The sequence below is a fragment of the Oncorhynchus kisutch genome, linkage group LG18 (genome assembly GCF_002021735.2).
Source record: "Oncorhynchus kisutch isolate 150728-3 linkage group LG18, Okis_V2, whole genome shotgun sequence".
Taxonomy (NCBI): domain Eukaryota; kingdom Metazoa; phylum Chordata; class Actinopteri; order Salmoniformes; family Salmonidae; genus Oncorhynchus; species Oncorhynchus kisutch.
The window spans coordinates 6,539,235-6,558,101 of record NC_034191.2 but is presented as its reverse complement, the minus strand read 5'-3'; the positions used below and the strand labels follow the sequence as shown (position 1 = coordinate 6,558,101).

Below are 18,867 nucleotides of genomic sequence, written 5' to 3'. Positions count from 1 at the left end.
AGTCCTCAACTGGCAGCTTCATTAAATAGTACCCGCAAAACACCAGTCTCGATGTCAACAGTGAAGAGGCGACTCCGGGATGCTGAGGTGCCACCAATCTCCTACTACTGTTTTTATATCCATGTTTTTCAGATAGAGAGAAACAAAACCTAAAGGGCATGTACAACTAGAGAGGCTGCTGCCAACATACAGACTCAAATCTCTGGCCACTTAAATAAACAGATTAATTAGACGGATCACTAGTCACATTAAATAACTCCACTTTGATCATGTTTACATACAGGTATCACTGGTCACTTTAAATAACGCCACTTTATATAATGTTTTCATACCCTACATTACTCATCTCATATATATATATACTGTATTCTACACCATCTACTGCATCTTGCCTATGCCGCACGGCCATCGCTCATCCATATATTTATATGTACATATTCTTATTCACCCTTTACATTTGTGTGTGTTTGTGTGTATAAGGTAGTTGTTGTGAATTTGTTAGATTACTTGTTAGATATTACTGCATAGTCGGAACTAGAAGCACCAGCATTTCGCTACACTCGCATTAACATCTGCTAACCATGTGACCAATAAATTTGATTTGATTCGATTTGAACTGGACACCTAAACCTGGTAAATCAATCAACTGTGTTGAGATGTATCCTATTATAATACACTGTGGTTGATTACCTATTTAATTCACTTGATTAAAATGTCCAAATGGATTAAAACTCAAAATGATCTCAGATTCTATTGTGTGAATATGCAAACGTGCTTATTTGCCAGGAAGCAAATGTGTGGACATCTGTAGCCTATAATGAGACTGACAGATACAAAGTACTCTTCATTGGAAGAGTAAATCCATTTGTATTGATCAAAATACTGTCAGCTTTTATAACGCTACAATATTTTGCTGTGAGCTGTTGCGCAAATATTTCAAATGGAGTTCCTGTCTCTTTAAAAACATTGGTAGATTCTAATCCCGCCCTTCAAAGCTTTCAACCAACCCTCTGCCATGAGACATTATGATTTGTCTTCTGCAGGTGGTCCAATCGCAAACCGGCTTTCAATTACAGGGCACCATTCATTATCCTAATTTTGTTGCAAAATGTTTCTTAAACGGAAGCAAACTGAACGAAAACGAGGAAGAACCTAACTGAATTAGTCCAATAGAAACTCTCGTTTTCGTTGTAAAAACGCAAATGTTTACAACTGTGTGGACGAATGATTACACCACCGTCTCGTAAAGCAGGGGATACGCGTTTGCAGCGATACAACTGAAGAGAAAGCAGTACCAAGTATTATCGTGCGTCGGATCAGTGGAACAACAGCGAGCAAATAGAACGGAAGGAATGTACCAGCAACGGTGTTCAACTATTAGATCAGCAGCTTGATCAACTGTCTCCGGCGCTGGATCCGCTACATTAGGTGGGTGGTTATATTGTATCAAGTGAAAGATTCCGACAGTGTAGCATAGCAATGCCCTTCTCTTTTCCCACTTCTCTTCCAGCTTCAGCGGCGCTAACCGCGACTGTCTACCTCTACCTAGTAGGTTAACCACTACTCATTTTGAGCATTACCCATTCGGAGATCTTAAAGAAAAGCCGCCCGTCAATGTCCGTTTTTAGCTCCGACATGTTTTAATAGTTGTTGAATCTGTGAAATGCGCTGAAAGCTTGGCATCATTGTAGAATGTGTTTGGCACATGCCACCCGGTGTATGAAGACATAACATGTATCATGCATCTTGGCACAACAATAATCATGATCGGTCAAAAGCCCATTTTCAAATAGACAACTAAATGAATCGAGTGTTGTGTCTCCGTATTGGCAGTTATGTTCTCGTGATTTAACCAGATACATAATTTTTTTCTTCTGCAGCCTATCAGTAATGCTTTTTTTTACATATATATTTTTTTACATTGAAATGAACAGTAACTGTTGATGTGCGCACAACTAAAACAACACAGGTTGTTGATATTGGCATCTCCTATGTATCTGTAGCGGAGTTTTTTTTTTGGGTCGACAGAAAACTGACATAGCTACCGTAGTTAAATTCACGTCGTCAGCCTTTTTACCTTATTGATATTTCCACATCAGATGACATCCTGTCTGTAGACTATTGATGTGGAATACCTACCGGTCAGCACAGCATAGGAAATATTGGACGGAATTATGCAAACGTCATAATGTGTAAACGTGTTCCAAAAGGAAGCCTCCTACAATTGGTCTACTGGGATTATTATGTAGTTGAATTAATCAAGACAATATGATGAATCTCGGCAACCAGCCATGAGGTAGGTCTTACCTCCCAGATGTTTTGCCATCAGCTACTTGCAGTAAACCACAACTGAAGGGGAATGGGTCTAACACTTAAAAAAAATAAAATGTATTTATTTATTTCTCATTGCAAACTATTCCTACAGCTGTTGACAAAAACGTATAACTTTATGTCATGTTGGAAATGAATTGTGATGACAGACAGGTTATTTATGCATCAAAGGCTCCTTCTGTTCTCTTTATTGGCAATAGCCAAAGACAGAAATAGATAGATAGATAGATAGATATGTAGACAGATAGCCATACCATCATCCTATATATCTATGTCTTTTGTCTGGTATAGAATATATATTAGAAATATTACATCATGTTTCGAACCCCCTGGCTGTTATAGTGATGGAGATGCTGGTAGAAAGGGGTTCCTATGTGTTTATTCATATTCTGGTGACTCTGTGCCCACAGCCCGCCACAGCCCGCCCACGGTCCATTAGACTTTGTTCACAGAAATTCCCAAATTCCGTTATGCTATAAGAGACCGCTGATTATTCACTGTTAAGGGGTTTATTCACATTTTGTCTAATGGAAATGTATGACTTTTCCATGACTTTTAACCAAATATCCAAGACCAATAATTGATGACATCTCTATGGCTGTGTTTAGTCAAGCAGCCCAATTCTGATGATTGTTTTCCACTAATTATGCTTTTGACCAATCACATCAGATCTTTTCACATGTCTTTTTCCAGAGTTTATCTGATTGGTCAAATGACCAATTAGTGAAACAACAAATATCAGAATCGGTCTCCCTGTGTAAATGCAGTCGAAATAGCCTTACATAGGGGGGGGGGGGGGAGGAGTCTGGTTAAATGTGGTAATGCTGCTAGTCTCTGACCCCATGTAGCCTACTATCTCCTGCCGTTGTGCCCTTGATCAAGGCACTTAACCTCCCTCAAAGTAGAATAACAACACTGTTAGGCTACTGTATAAAACCCATGTGGTCAACCCTCCATCTGGGAAGAGATGGGTGTGTCCGTTTTTGGAAAGAGGTGGGTGTGTCCGTTTTTGGAAAGAGATGGGTGTGTCCGTTTTTGGAAAGAGATGGGTGTGTCCGTTTTTGGAAAGAGATGGGGGTGTCCGTTTTTGGAAAGAGATGGGGTGTGTCCGTTTTTGGAAAGAGATGGGGTGTGTCCGTTTTTGGAAAGAGATGGGGGTGTCCGTTTTTGGAAAGAGATGGGGGGTGTCCGTTTTTGGAAAGAGATGGGGGGTGTCCGTTTTTGGAAAGAGATGGGGGGTGTCCGTTTTTGGAAAGAGATGGGGGGTGTCCGTTTTTGGAAAGAGATGGGGGGGTGTCCGTTTTTGGAAAGAGATGGGGGGGTGTCCGTTTTTGGAAAGAGATGGGGGGTGTCCGTTTTTGGAAAGAGATGGGGGGGTGTCCGTTTTTGGAAAGAGATGGGGGGTGTCCGTTTTTGGAAAGAGATGGGGGGGTGTCCGTTTTTGGAAAGAGATGGGGGGTGTCCGTTTTTGGAAAGGTCCTGTTGAGCAACAGATGTGTTGTGTTAGGCGGGGGGGGGGGGGTGGGGGGACGGGACGGGACAGTTGGCCACCCTTTAATATAAAATATCGCAACGTTACAACCAAATACTTTCAATATACAATTTATTCTCTTCTCTCTTTATTCTTTTTTTTTTTTTTGAATTGTTAGTTAGATTACTTGTTGGTTATTACTGCATTGTCGGAACTAGAAGCACAAGCATTTCGCTACACTCGCATTAACATCTGCTAACCATGTGTATGTGACCAATAAAATTAGATTTGATTTATTCTCTCATTCAATGAATCTGGGATATAAATGGATAAGGTAGATTACTTCAAAAAAACAATGTAGTAGGACATGTTTATTTATGGCTAAACGATTTCATATTTCAGAGGAGATCTATGCACAGCATGATAGTTATTTGTCTATTGGAATAAAACATTTTTGTTGCATTGGTCGAAATGACCGTGTTAGACTACTGTTTACTAGAGAGGAATGTCAACTTTCCCACTGGGCCGTGTAATGTATTTCTCAACAGAGCCGGTGGAAACAAGACTGCAGTGACATTAATGCTTATAGCTAAAGAGTTAACTAGCGAGATTACGAGCTATGTTATCAATTGGCTATATAGTCTAGCCCCCCCTCCTTTTTTAAGTGATTGATCATATATTTTATAACACAATATAAAACATTCCAGGACTTTTCCAGGGATTTCATGACTGTAAGAACTCTCATTTAACAACTTCATTTGATAACATTCAGGCTTGCGTTTTCTCAATCTGCGCCCTTTTCAAACTGGAACAGTCTCCTCGTACACCGGATTCACAGACCGGATTCTCAAACTGGAACAGTCTCCTCGTACACAGACTTGAGACAACTAAAGTAGAACGAAGCGGAATCAGGACGTGAATGCCCACTCTGCTATTCAGTGCAGATCTAGCTTTGTTTAACCTTTGACGCTGTGTGTGAATCCGGGCCGGTGATAGGCCACTTTGTTATATAGAGGAGCCGGGTACGCAGGTCCCCAAAAATGTGAATTAAAGGCCCAGCTCCGACTCAAGTCGGCTCATGTCAAGCACTGACCTTTTTAGGATGCACCCTCAGTTGTTTTCCTGTGGCTGTCTGAGCTCTGTGCTACTCTGCTTCCGCAGCTGCAGGGGGTGATTGATAATGGCAGGGCCTGGCTGTGTCTCAGGGAGAGTTGGGATATGCAAAAAAAAATACATTTCCAATGTAAATTATTGACAAATATAAACCCCCACCAGAGTATTACTATTCTTCCCTGCACTAGTATTGACCAGGAAGTAGCGCACCGCTAGAAAAAACATGACCAGGAAGTAGCGCACCGCTAGTATTGACCAGGCAGTAGCGCAACGCTAGTATTGACCAGGCAGTAGCGCAACGCTAGTATTGACCAGGCAGTAGCGCAACGCTAGTATTGACCAGGCAGTAGCGCAACGCTAGTATTGACCAGGCAGTAGCGCAACGCTAGTATTGACCAGGAAGTAGCGCAACGCTAGTATTGACCAGGAAGTAGCGCAACGCTAGTATTGACCAGGAAGTAGCGCAACGCTAGTATTGACCAGGCAGTAGCGCAACGCTAGTATTGACCAGGCAGTAGCGCAACGCTAGTATTGACCAGGCAGTAGCGCAACGCTAGTATTGACCAGGCAGTAGCGCAACGCTAGTATTGACCAGGCAGTAGCGCAACGCTAGTATTGACCAGGCAGTAGCGCACCGCTAGTATTGACCAGGCAGTAGCGCACCGCTAGTATTGACCAGGAAGTAGCGCACCGCTAGTATTGACCAGGAAGTAGCGCACCGCTAGTATTGACCAGGAAGTAGCGCACCGCTAGTATTGACCAGGCAGTAGCGCAACGCTAGTATTGACCAGGAAGTAGCGCACCGAATAGGGTGCCATTTGGAACGCAGAAGTCTTTGGTTCTTCTTGCTTCCTGGTTTGGGAAGTCCGTATCACCCCTTTTGCTGCTAACAGATGATATGATCATGTTTATTTTGTACACCGTTTAGGTAAATACCTTCTCTTAGCTACCTGCCCACGGCTGTGTGTTCATCCTGTTAGTTGGCTAACATCACTAATATGCCTTATGATGTCCGCCCACGCTGATGCATCCAGGCTGACCATGCATCATCCTCCTGTTCATTGGCAGGTTTATATCATGTCTGTTGTACTCTTATGTATTCAAGCCATTGAGCTTTTACTGATTTGTAGGTTTTGTTATGTAGGCTAATGCATTGTGATTCACAGACCGTAGATCAGTTCTACGCTGTGATTATTCCCTAGACAGTTTTTCTTGCTCTGAGTGTGATGTGTTGTTGTATTGTCTACCTTTTATTGCTCAGGGAAGGTGCAGCATGCGGACAGCCCTTCACATGAGTGGATTCAGTTATTTCAGCCACACCTGTTGCTGACAGGTGTATAAAACCCGAGCACACAGCCATGCAATCTCCATAGACAAACATTGGCAGTAGACTGGCCCTTACTGAAGAGCTCAGTTAGTTAAATTTCTGCCCTGCTAAAGATGCCATGGCCGAGCACACAACATCAAACATGCGCAATAGCCAAGCGCCAGCTGGAGTGGTGTAAAGCGCGCCGCCATAGGACTATGGCGCAGTGGAAAGGCGATCACACATCACCATCTGGCAGTCCGACGGACTAATCTGGGTTTGGTGGATGCTAAGAGAACACTACCTGCCTAAATGCATAGTGCCAACTGTAAAGTTTGGTGGAGGTGGAATAATGGTCTGGAGTTGTTTTCAAGGTTCGGGCTCATTAGTTCCAGTGAAGGGAAATCTTAACGCTATAGCATACAAGGACATTCTAGACGATTCTGTGCTTCCAACTTTGTGGCAACAGTTTGGGGGAAGGCCCTTTCCTTTTTCAGCATGACAATGCCCCGTGCACAAAGCGAGGTCTGTACAGACATGGTTTGTCGAGATCGGTGTGTAAGAACTTGACTGGCCTGCACAAAACCCTGACCTCAACCCCATTGAACACCTTTGGAATGAATTGGAACATCGACTGCGAGCCAGGCCTAATCACCCAACATCAGCCTGACCTCACTAATGCTCTTATGGCTGAATGGAAGCAATTCCCCACAGCAATGTTCCAACATCTAGTGGAAAGCCTTCCCAGAAGAGTGGAGGCTGTTATAGCAGCAATGAGGGACCAACTCCATATTAATGCCCATGATTTTGGAATGAGACGTTTGACGAGCAGGTGTCTTTTGGCCATGTAGTGTATCTAAACGTGTCCAACTCCTATATGTTCTCTGCCACCTCATTGAGTTTTAAACTGTCAGGCTTGGTTGACTCCCTGGCTGAGCCCCGTCGGGCTTGGTTGACTCCCTGGCTGAGTCCCAAATGGTCCCCTTTTTTAAGTGTACTACTTTAGACCAGAGTCGGCCCTCTTGCACCTATAGTCCAACCAGTTCCCTCTGTAATGCCCAGTTAAGGTGACAACATGCCACTGGCCAGGGAGGGATGTCCTTGTGGAATTATCCATCTCAAGTCAAGAAGCCCTCCCTGCTTTTTTTCTGCTATTATGTCAGGACCAGCTGGGCCTGCCTGGCTTTCGGCCTGGCTCTCGGCCTGGCTCTCGGCCTGGCTTTCGGCCTGGCTCTCGGCCTGGCTCTCGGCCTGGCTCTCGGCCTGGCTCTCGGCCTGGCTCTCGGCCTGGCTCTCGGCCTGGCTTTCGGCCTGGCTTTCGGCCTGGCTTTCGGCCTGGCTTTCGGCCTGGCTTTCGGCCGGCCAGCCTGCCTGGCTTTCGGCCTGGCTTTCGGCCTGGCTTTCGGCCTGGCTTTCGGCCGGCCTGGCTTTCGGCCGGCCTGGCTTTCGGCCGGCCAGCCTGCCTGGCTTTCGGCCTGGCTTTCGGCCTGCCTGGTTTTCGGCCTGGCTTTCGGCCGGCCTGCCTGCCTGGCTTTCGGCCTGGCTGGTTGTCGGTCTGCCTGGCTGGTTGTCGGTCTGTCGGCGTCCCAGCCAGCCTGCCTGTCGGTCTGCCTGCCTGCCTGCCTGCGTGGTTGTGAAGAAAGGAGGGCAAGTTGGCTCTGGACTCTGTTATAAAGGAAGAGGAAACAACATATCTAGAAGGTATAAATGTAATTTATACCATATACACTCTTCATTATCGTGCTGATACTGTAGAATTGAAAGCAGCTGAATCTCAGACTAGGCTAAAGCTTTAGGCCATGGGAGCCATGGCCTAAAGCTTTAGCCTAGTCTGAGATTCAGACGGAGCGTCCTCCCTAAGAGTGAACTGGTTCCCTTTTCTGATTTTTGAAAGGAAATGACTGGTACACATTCCACATATAGTGGAAACTCCCTCTAGCTAGCCCCTGCCTCTACCAGTCTAATACTTTTACATTGGTTTTGAAGTAATGAACAAGTGTACATTTCAGGAGAGAGGAGACATTATTGGGATGCACCCACTAAGTTTAGTTTCCCTAGCTGGTGAATATTGTGTCTGGTTAGATGTTAATATCCTCTTCCATCTTTATAAAAGAGAGACTGTTGTAACATGAGTGTCAGTTAGGAATTTTCCTCTTCAGGCCCAAATTTTTAGGTTGCTCCTCCTCTTCCTATGGTCTGGCTATTGATTGGCATGGAAATGAGGGCCTGTTTTTAGATGGAACAGAATAGATGGCCTCCCAGGCAGCTGTGTCCCGGATGGACTTGTGGATGATGTGGCAATACCGTATTGATCTCTCGCTCTCTAGCACTCTCTCTCAATATCCATCCCCCCCTCTCCCTCTCTCTCTCTCCCTCTCTCTCAATGTCCATCCCCCACCCCCTCTCTCTCTTTCTCTTCTCTCTCGCTCTCTCATTTACCAGTGATGTCAGAGTGTTTTAAACCCTGGACTTTCAACCCAGCAGCATGATAAACACGGAAAGAGTTCAGCTAATCAGTTCCCAGGTTAGAAAACTGTACAACACACGGGGAGGCTTTGAACGGCATGCAGTCTTCCTCCCTGTCAGCTGCTGACTGACTGATCATCCTGTTTGAATGGTGCAGCATCCCTCTCTCTCTCTCTGTCTCTGTCTCTCTCTTTCTCTCTGTCTCTCTCTTTCTCTCTGTCTCTCTCTTTCTCTCTGTCTCTCTCTTTCTCTCTGTCTCTCTCTTCTCTCTGTCTCTGTCTCTCTTTCTCTCTCTCTGTCTCTCTTTCTCTCTCTCTCTGTCTCTCTTTCTCTCTCTCTGTCTCTCTCTCTCTGTCTCTGTCTCTCTCTCTCCCTCTCTCTCCCTCTCTCTCCCTATCCAGGATACCTAAATGAAAGTGATGATGATTAATGTTGTTGGTGTGACGGTTGAGGAGAGCGGAAGAGCGCACTAGAGAGCGAAGCACCAATTAATTTGTACGGTTTTACATGCTAATGAATAGTGTGTAGCCGAGCAGGGTGCATCGTGGGATGTTGTTCGGTACCCGTTGGCTCTGCTCTTGTGGTTGATTAGGAATGACCCAGACTGGATGCTAGGTGTAGGGTGATCTACCCACATGATCTCTACCTACGCTTGGTAGTGTCGTCTTTATAGTCAGTGTAGGCTGATCTACCTACGCTTGGTAGTGTCGTCTTTATAGTCAGTGTAGGGCGGTCTACCCACATGATCTCTACCTACGCTTGGTAGTGTCGTCTTTATAGTCAGTGTAGGCTGATCTACCTACGCTTGGTAGTGTCGTCTTTATAGTCAGTGTAGGGTGATCTACCCACATGATCTCTACCTACGCTTGGTAGTGTCGTCTTTATAGTCAGTGTAGGGCGGTCTACCTACGCTTGGTAGTGTCGTCTTTATAGTCAGTGTAGGGTGATCTACCTACGCTTGGTAGTGTCGTCTTTATAGTCAGTGTAGGCTGATCTACCTACGCTTGGTAGTGTCGTCTTTATAGTCAGTGTAGGCTGGTCTACCTATGCTTGGTAGTGTAGTCTTTATAGTCAGTGTAGGGTGGTCTACCTACGCTTGGTAGTGTAGTCTTTATAGTCAGTGTAGGGTGGTCTACCTACGCTTGGTAGTGTAGTCTTTATAGTCAGTGTAGGGTGGTCTACCTACGCTTGGTAGTGTAGTCTTTATAGTCAGTGTAGGGTGGTCTACCTACGCTTGGTAGTGTCGTCTTTATAGTCAGTGTAGGGTGGTCTACCTACGCTTGGTAGTGTAGTCTTTATAGTCAGTGTAGGGTGGTCTACCTACGCTTGGTAGTGTCGTCTTTATAGTCAGTGTAGGGTGGTCTACCTACGCTTGGTAGTGTCGTCTTTATAGTCAGTGTAGGGTGGTCTACCTACGCTTGGTAGTGTAGTCTTTATAGTCAGTGTAGGGTGATTTACCCACATGATGTGGAAGTTTCCATCAGTACAAGTGTTAGTGGAGTTTGAGAAACATCTCTATATTCCACAGTTCAAGTGTCTCTTGGGTTTTGAGTTGGTTTCTGAAATTGGGCCTTCCTCCCACCCTCCGCATCACTCAGTCAGTTGGAATAGAGAGGAAAGTTGTTGTCGTGGCACCACTTCTTCCAGTAATGGTTTCTACTGGAGGACTGACTGACCTTTCCCGGGAGATGGCAGGCCTGATGCTATTGCCTCCAAAATAAAAAAATAAAAATGGTTTGTAAAATGATCCCTGAATGCCATGTATGTTACAGCCTTCCAGGTCCCTGGGAGAGACGAAAGGGGCCAAGATGATGTTTTAAACCGTAACTATTGGGTCATTTGCAGCTTCTAGCGTAAAGCTTAAATGTCAACCAAAACATCCTTTAAACTGAGTTTAAATGTAACCAATCGGAGAACAAGTTGTCTGGGAAAGACCGTTGACTAGAATTATGCGGAACTGAGTTTAAATGTAACCAATCGGAGAACAAGTTGTCTGGGAAAGACTGTTGACTGGAATTATGCGGAATTGAGTTTAAATGTAACCAATCGGAGAACAAGTTGTCTGGGAAAGACCGTTGACTGGAATTATGCGGAATTGAGTTTAAATGTAACCAATCGGAGAACAAGTTGTCTGGGAAAGACCGTTGACTGGAATTATGCGGAACTGAGTTTAAATGTAACCAATCGGAGAACAAGTTGTCTGGGAAAGACCGTTGACTGGAATTATGCGGAACTGAGTTTAAATGTAACCAATCGGAGAACAAGTTGTCTGGGAAAGACCGTTGACTAGAATTGTGCTGACAAACCAAATGTTAATACTAGAAACTGACCTCAAATGTTAAAGGTCACATGCAGATGTTAATGTGAGTGTAGTGAAATGCTTGTGCTTCTAGTTATATCTAACAATTCCCTAACAACTACCTAATACACACACACACATCTAAAGGGTTGGATTAAGAATATCTAAATATATGGATGAGCGATGACCGAGCGGCATAGGCAAGATGCTATAAGATGCATTACTCATCTCATATGTATATACTGTAGGATGCATTATATGAAGTGGCATTGTTTAAAGTGACTAGTGAGTCTCAATGTAGACAGCAGCCTGCCTCTCTGTGTTAGTGACAGCTTTTTAACAGTCAGATGGCCTTGAGATAGAAGCTGTTTTTCAGTCTCTCGGTCCCCAGCTTTGATGCACCTGTACTGACCTCGCCTTCTGGATGATAGTGGGGTGAACAGGCAGTGGCTCGGGTGGTCGATGTCCTTGATGAGCTTTTTGGCCTTCCTGTGACATCGGGTGCTTTGAATAGGGCTCTGTCCCAAATGGCATGTTTTTCCCCTATAAAGTAGTGCACTATATAGGGAATAGGGCTCTGGTCTATAGTAGTGCACTATATAGAGAATAGGGCTCTGGTCTATAGTAGTGCACTATATAGGGAATAGGGCTCTGGTCTATAGTAGTGCACTATATAGGGAATAGGGCTCTGGTCTATAGTAGTGCACTATATAGGGAATAGGGCTCTGGTCTAAAGTAGTGCACTATATAGGGTATAGGGCTCTGGTCTAAAGTAGTGCACTATATAGGGAATAGGGCTCTGGTCTAAAGTAGTGCACTATATAGGGAATAGGGCTCTGGTCTATAGTAGTGCACTATATAGGGAATAGGGCTCTGGTCTAAAGTAGTGCACTATATAGGGAATAGGGCTCTGGTCTAAAGTAGTGCACTATATAGGGAATAGGGCTCTGGTCTATAGTAGTGCACTATATAGGGAATAGGGCTCTGGTCTAAAGTAGTGCACTATATAGGGAATAGGGCTCTGGTCTAAAGTAGCGCACTATATAGGGAATAGGGCTCTGGTCTAAAGTAGTGCACTATATAGGGAATAGGGCTCTGGTCTATAGTAGTGCACTATATAGGGAATAGGGCTCTGGTCTATAGTAGTGCACTATATAGGGTTCTATAGGGCCCTAGTATAAAGTATTGCACTATATAGGGAATAGGGCTCTGGTCTATAGTAGTGCACTATATAGGGAATAGGGCTCTGGTCTATAGTAGTGCACTATATAGGGAATAGGGCTCTGGTCTATAGTAGTGCACTATATAGGGAATAGGGCTCTGGTCTATAGTAGTGCACTATATAGGGAATAGGGCTCTGGTCTATAGTAGTGCACTATATAGGGCTCTGGTCTATAGTAGTGCACTATATAGGGAATAGGGCTCTGGTCTATAGTAGTGCACTATATAGGGAATAGGGCTCTGGTCTATAGTAGTGCACTATATAGGGAATAGGGCTCTGGTCTATAGTAGTGCACTATATAGGGAATAGGGCTCTGGTCTATAGTAGTGCACTATATAGGGAATAGGGCTCTGGTCTATAGTAGTGCGCTATATAGGGAATAGGGCTCTGGTCTATAGTAGTGCACTATATAGGGTTCTATAGGGCCCTAGTATAAAGTAGTGCACCATATAGGGAATAGGGCTCTGGTCTATAGTAGTGCACTATATAGGGAATAGGGCTCTGGTCTATAGTAGTGCACTATATAGGGAATAGGGCTCTGGTCTATAGTAGTGCACTATATAGGGAATAGGGCTCTGGTCTAAAGTAGTGCACTATATAGGGAATAGGGCTCTGGTCTAAAGTAGTGCACTATATAGGGAATAGGGCTCTGGTCTATAGTAGTACCACTATATAGGGAATAGGGTTCTATAGGGCCCTGGTCTAAAGTAGTGCACTATATAGGGAATAGGGCCCTGGTCTAAAGTAGTGCACTATATAGGGAATAGGGCCCTGGTCTAAAGTAGTGCACTATATAGGGCCCTGGTCTAAAGTAGTGCACTATATAGGGAATAGGGCTCTGGTCTATAGTTGTGCACTATATCGGGAATAGGGTGTCATTTGAGATGCTAACTTAGAGTGGTGCTCTCTCACAAAATGTCATGCATGTTACCTGTTGGGTCAAAGGTTAGTCCCAGACTAATCGCCGGCCACAGTTGCGTTGCTTTCTGCATCTAAAGAGACGTCTCAAAATGGCACCCTATTACTAATCCCTTTGTAGTGCACTACATTTGACCAGGGCACATAGGGAATAATGTCGTGCACTATGCAGGGAATAACCTGCCATTTGGGACACGGGTTAGCTGTCCTGTAGAAGTGGAAGCTTGTGTACCAAATATCTCATTGGAAACCAATACAGATTGGGTCATTTTTCAACACAGAGATGGACCCATGGCAGGAACTTAGTGCTGCTGCGGGTAAATTGATAGTTTCTCTGTTTGGTGTAGTCGATCTGTTGTTTTTATTTGCAGTCTTTTCTGAAAAGTGCCGATCTCATCAATGATTCATTTCTGTACAAGGTTTTCACGTTTCTACCAAAAGTTGAATAATATGCAGAAGGTATAGGCGGAGTTTCGAGGTTTCCGTGGCGGCCTAGTCGAGGTTTCCGTGGAGGCCCCAACAGGATCTTTATTGAGTTTAGAATATGGTACTTCAGTGAGACATCATGACCGTGTGTTTTCACTAACAGTTTGGGTTCATTTAGTATTTATTTTTGAACTGTTTCAGATCAAACTGATCTGTTGAATGGGTTCATTCCCCTTCAAATAAAACCCAACGAACTCAAACGGAGCAGCTTTTCCTGTTAGATTTGTGTTTCTCCATCTCTGAATTCCTCTATGAGCTACTGGCAGGAAGGAGCACATTCACCCCAGTAATCATTGAAGGAAAAAAACCAAAACCATGTACCATGTTCATATCAAGCCTTCAGTGACAGACCTGAGTAGTAACGCATGATGAATAGCCAAGCAGAGGACCGAGAGAGCAAGCCTCTTCCCAGTCCAACAATGCTTTTCTTCATTCCCCCTCGTCCCCCTTGTCCCCCCCCCCCCCCTTCATCCCTCCCCCTTGTCTGTCCCCCCCCCCCCCCCCCCCGTTGGGCAAAGAAGACCCTTTTGAAGTTCAGTTCTTGTCCATCAAGGTAGATCATGGCAGGGCCTCAGTGTTGGAGGCTCCAACCTTGTTACACACACACACACACACACACAGAGACATCCTCCCTTGTTATTAAGTGTTGAAGTGGTGGTCTGGTTTCCACATGGTCCCGTAGAGAATGTCAACCCTTGTTCACAGATCAAAGAGAACTCCATAGGAGGATACAAGTATCTATAACAGGAAAAAGCCTCATTCCTTGCTTCAGCTCGGTCTCAGCCAGGTGAAACCGGAAACCAGTCTGCCTGCTGCTGAAGCTCGACCGCTGTAGTTGTAATTCAGACCAGTGACTTTGAGCTTTCAGAATTGTTCCAACCTCCTCCTCCTCGAAGTCGAGGAATGGTTGACAGTCTGATTTTCACAGCTGTGTCTCAAGTGGCACCTCATTCCTTTTATATTTAGTACACAACTTTTGACCAGATGTAGGTCACTGTCTAGGGAATAAGGTGCTGTTTGGGACACACATCACCTATTCTGGGCCGGAAGAGAACTTTAGACAAGCCTAACACAAACTACATATAGCCTACAGTAACACAAACTACATATAGCCTACAGTAACATATAGCCTACAGTAACATATAGCCTACAGTAACATATAGCCTACAGTAACATAAACTACATATAGCCTACAGTAACATATAGCCTACAGTAACATATAGCCTACAGTAACATATAGCCTACAGTAACATAAACTACATATAGCCTACAGTAACATATAGCCTACAGTAACATATAGCCTACAGTAACATAAACTACATATAGCCTACAGTAACATATAGCCTACAGTAACATATAGCCTACAGTAACATATAGCCTACAGTAACATATAGCCTACAGTAACATATAGCCTACAGTAACATAAACCTACATAATATAGCCTACAGTAACATATAGCCTACAGTAACATATAGCCTACAGTAACATATAGCCTACAGTAACATATAGCCTACAGTAACATAAACTACATATAGCCTACAGTAACATATAGCCTACAGTAACATATAGCCTACAGTAACAAATAGCCTACAGTAACATATAGCCTACAGTAACATATAGCCTACAGTAACATATAGCCTACAGTAACATAAACTACATATAGCCTACAGTAACATATAGCCTACAGTAACATATAGCCTACAGTAACATAAACTACATATAGCCTACAGTAACATATAGCCTACAGTAACATATAGCCTACAGTAACATATAGCCTACAGTAACATAAACTACATATAGCCTACAGTAACATATAGCCTACAGTAACATATAGCCTACAGTAACATATAGCCCAGTACAAAACTACATATAGCCTACAGTAACATATAGCCTACAAGTAACATATAGCCTACAGTAACATAAACTACATATAGCCTACAGTAACATATAGCCTACAGTAACATATAGCCTACAGTAACATATAGCCTACAGTAACATAAACTACATATAGCCTACAGTAACATATAGCCTACAGTAACATATAGCCTACAGTAACATAAAACTACATATAGCCTACAGTAACATATAGCCTACAGTAACATATAGCCTACAGTAACATATAGCCTACAGTAACATATAGCCTACAGTAACATATAGCCTACAGTAACATATAGCCTACAGTAACATAAACTACATATAGCCTACAGTAACATATAGCCTACAGTAACATATAGCCTACAGTAACATAAACTACATATAGCCTACAGTAACATATAGCCTACAGTAACATATAGCCTACAGTAACATATAGCCTACAGTAAATATAGCCTACAGTAACATATAGCCTACAGTACATAAACTACATATAGCCTACAGTAACATATAGCCTACAGTAACATATAGCCTACAGTAACATATAGCCTACAGTAACATATAGCCTACAGTAACATATAGCCTACAGTAACAAACTACATATAGCCTACAGTAACATATAGCCTACAGTAACATATAGCCTACAGTAACATATAGCCTACAGTAACATAAACTACATATAGCCTACAGTAACATATAGCCTACAGTAACATATGCCTACAGTAACATATAGCCTACAGTAACATATAGCCTACAGTAACATATAGCCTACAGTAACATATAGCCTACAGTAACATAAACTACATATAGCCTACAGTAACATATAGCCTACAGTAACATATAGCCTACAGTAACATATAGCCTACAGTAACATATAGCCTACAGTAACATATAGCCTACAGTAACATATAGCCTACAGTAACATAAACTACATATAGCCTACAGTACATATAGCCTACAGTAACATATAGCCTACAGTAACATATAGCCTACAGTAACATATAGCCTACAGTAACATAAACTACATATAGCCTACAGTAACATATAGCCTACAGTAACATATAGCCTACAGTAACATATAGCCTACAGTAACATAAACTACATATAGCCTACAGTAACAAACTAGTGAAAAATTGTATTGTTATTTGAAAAAAAATAATCTTATTCTGTTTTAATTTAACACAAACCATTTTTTTTTTTTTGCAATAACATGTATGAAATGTGTTAATGACACTGTTAGAATGTTGCAGTCAGAATGACAGCTCATTAGCTTAATGGGGGGCGGGTCCCTGGAAGCCTAGCAGCTTAATGGGGGGCGGGTCCCTGGAAGCCTAGCAGCTTAATGGGGGGCGGGTCCCTGGAAGCCTAGCAGCTTAATGGGGGGCGGGTCCCTGGAAGCCTAGCAGCTTAATGGGGGGCGGGTCCCTGGAAGCCTAGCAGCTTAATGGGGGGCGGGTCCCTGGAAGCCTAGCAGCTTAATGGGGGGCGGGTCCCTGGAAGCCTAGCAGCTTAATGGGGGGCGGGTCCCTGGAAGCCTAGCAGCTTAATGGGGGGCGGGTCCCTGGAAGCCTAGCAGCTTAATGGGGGGCGGGTCCCTGGAAGCCTAGCAGCTTAATGGGGGGCGGGTCCCTGGAAGCCTAGCAGCTTAATGGGGGGCGGGTCCCTGGAAGCCTAGCAGCTTAATGGGGGGCGGGTCCCTGGAAGCCTAGCAGCTTAATGGGGGGCGGGTCCCTGGAAGCCTAGCAGCTTAATGGGGGGCGGGTCCCTGGAAGCCTAGCAGCTTAATGGGGGGCGGGTCCCTGGAAGCCTAGCAGCTTAATGGGGGGCGGGTCCCTGGAAGCCTAGCAGCTTAATGGGGGGCGGGTCCCTGGAAGCCTAGCAGCTTAATGGGGGGCGGGTCCCTGGAAGCCTAGCAGTTCTAGCGTTAATTCCACCAAATCAACTTGAAGGCAGGAAGGAAGGATGCATTACTGTAGTGTTTGAACAAGTTCTTCTACTTCTTATCTGCTGGTACAGTGGGTATCCGAAGTGTTTTTTTTTCACATGTTTTGTTACAAAGTGGGATTAAAATGCATATAATTGATTTTTATCTACACCAAATACATAAAAAAATGGGTGCTTGCTTGAGATCCGAGGGATTGTGCCTGCTCAGTTCCCTCCTGTACTCCCTGTTCACTCATGACTGCGTGGCCAAGCACGACTCCAACACCATCATTACGTTTTCTGACGACACAACAGTGGTAGGCCTGAACAACGACGAGACAGACTTTTTGGCAGGTCGTCAGAGACCTGGCAGCGTGGCGTCAGGACAACCTCTACCTCCAACGTGAGCAAGACAAAGGAGCTGATCATGGACTCGAAGAAAAAGGGTATGCCTGACATCGGCAAGCAGTGGGGAGTTTTTCAGGATACAGATCATCAGAATGGAGCAAAGGACTGGCAAAATCCTAGAGGGAAAAACTGTTTGTCTGCTTTACACCAGACACTGGGCGATGAATTCACCTTTTCAGCAGGACAATAACACAAGGAGAAATCTACACTGTTACTAACCAAAGAAGAGAGTGAACGTTCCTGAGTGGCCAAGTTACAATTTTGACTTAAAGAATGGCTGTCTAGCCATGATCCCCAACATCTTGGCAGAGCTTGAAGAATGTTGACAAGAATAAAGGGCAAATAATGTACAATCCAGGTGTGGAAAGCTCTTAGAGCCAGACCTAATAAGACTCACAGCTGTAATCGCTGCCAAATGTGATTCTAACATGTATTGACTCTGGTGAATCCTTATCTAAACAAGGTATAGTAGTGTTTTATTGTTCATCTTTTTAAAATTATTTTTCTTTACTTTGACATTTTACACTTTATTTTTTATATATTTTTTATATATATTGTTGACCAAAAAAAAGACAAATCCATTTGAATCCAACTTTAACACAACAAAATGTGTAGAAATCCAAGGGGGGTTGACTGTAGGTGTTTTCTGAGAGACTGTAGTTGGGGAATCGTCACGTTCCACCGGAGATCAGACCGCAGCCGCTCCAGACGAAGGGCAAAGACTCTGCTTGTTGACGTGAGCCTGCATTTCCTCTCTCTAAACATAGCGCATCTGTGGAGGAGAAGACCATGGTGATTTCCTCTCTCTTTTGTCTTTTCCCTCAATCTTATCAGTTGTTGCTAGCGGTAGATGCCACACACTTATCTGTATGGTGCAGAGGCACCGTATGGAAACGGTAATAAGGCCTTCTCTAATATGGAGCTTAGCCTGTAGCGTGAAGGCCTACCTGAACCTGTGTGTGTGTGTGTGTGGTTCGTGCTCTTTTCAATGATGTTAATGTGCGTCCGCATCACAGATAACGTGTGTTTTTGGTGCTCATGTGCTGTGCATT

At 44.0% G+C, this 18,867-nt stretch overlaps 1 protein-coding gene across 5 annotated transcripts in view; it reads left to right on the top strand.

The window, feature by feature from the left end:
• Positions 1-1,039: 1,039 nt before the first annotated feature.
• Positions 1,040-18,867, top strand: part of LOC109882177 (protein-tyrosine sulfotransferase 1) — a 91,361-nt gene continuing 73,533 nt past the window's right edge. Inside the window, exon 1 of one of the 5 annotated variants that reach the window (XM_031795366.1) lies at positions 1,040-1,428. The gene's annotated coding sequence lies outside the window, so the exon portion shown is untranslated. The remainder of the gene's footprint in view (positions 1,429-18,867) is intronic. The other 4 variants (XM_031795364.1, XM_031795362.1, XM_031795363.1 and 1 more) reach the window with 4 other exon arrangements.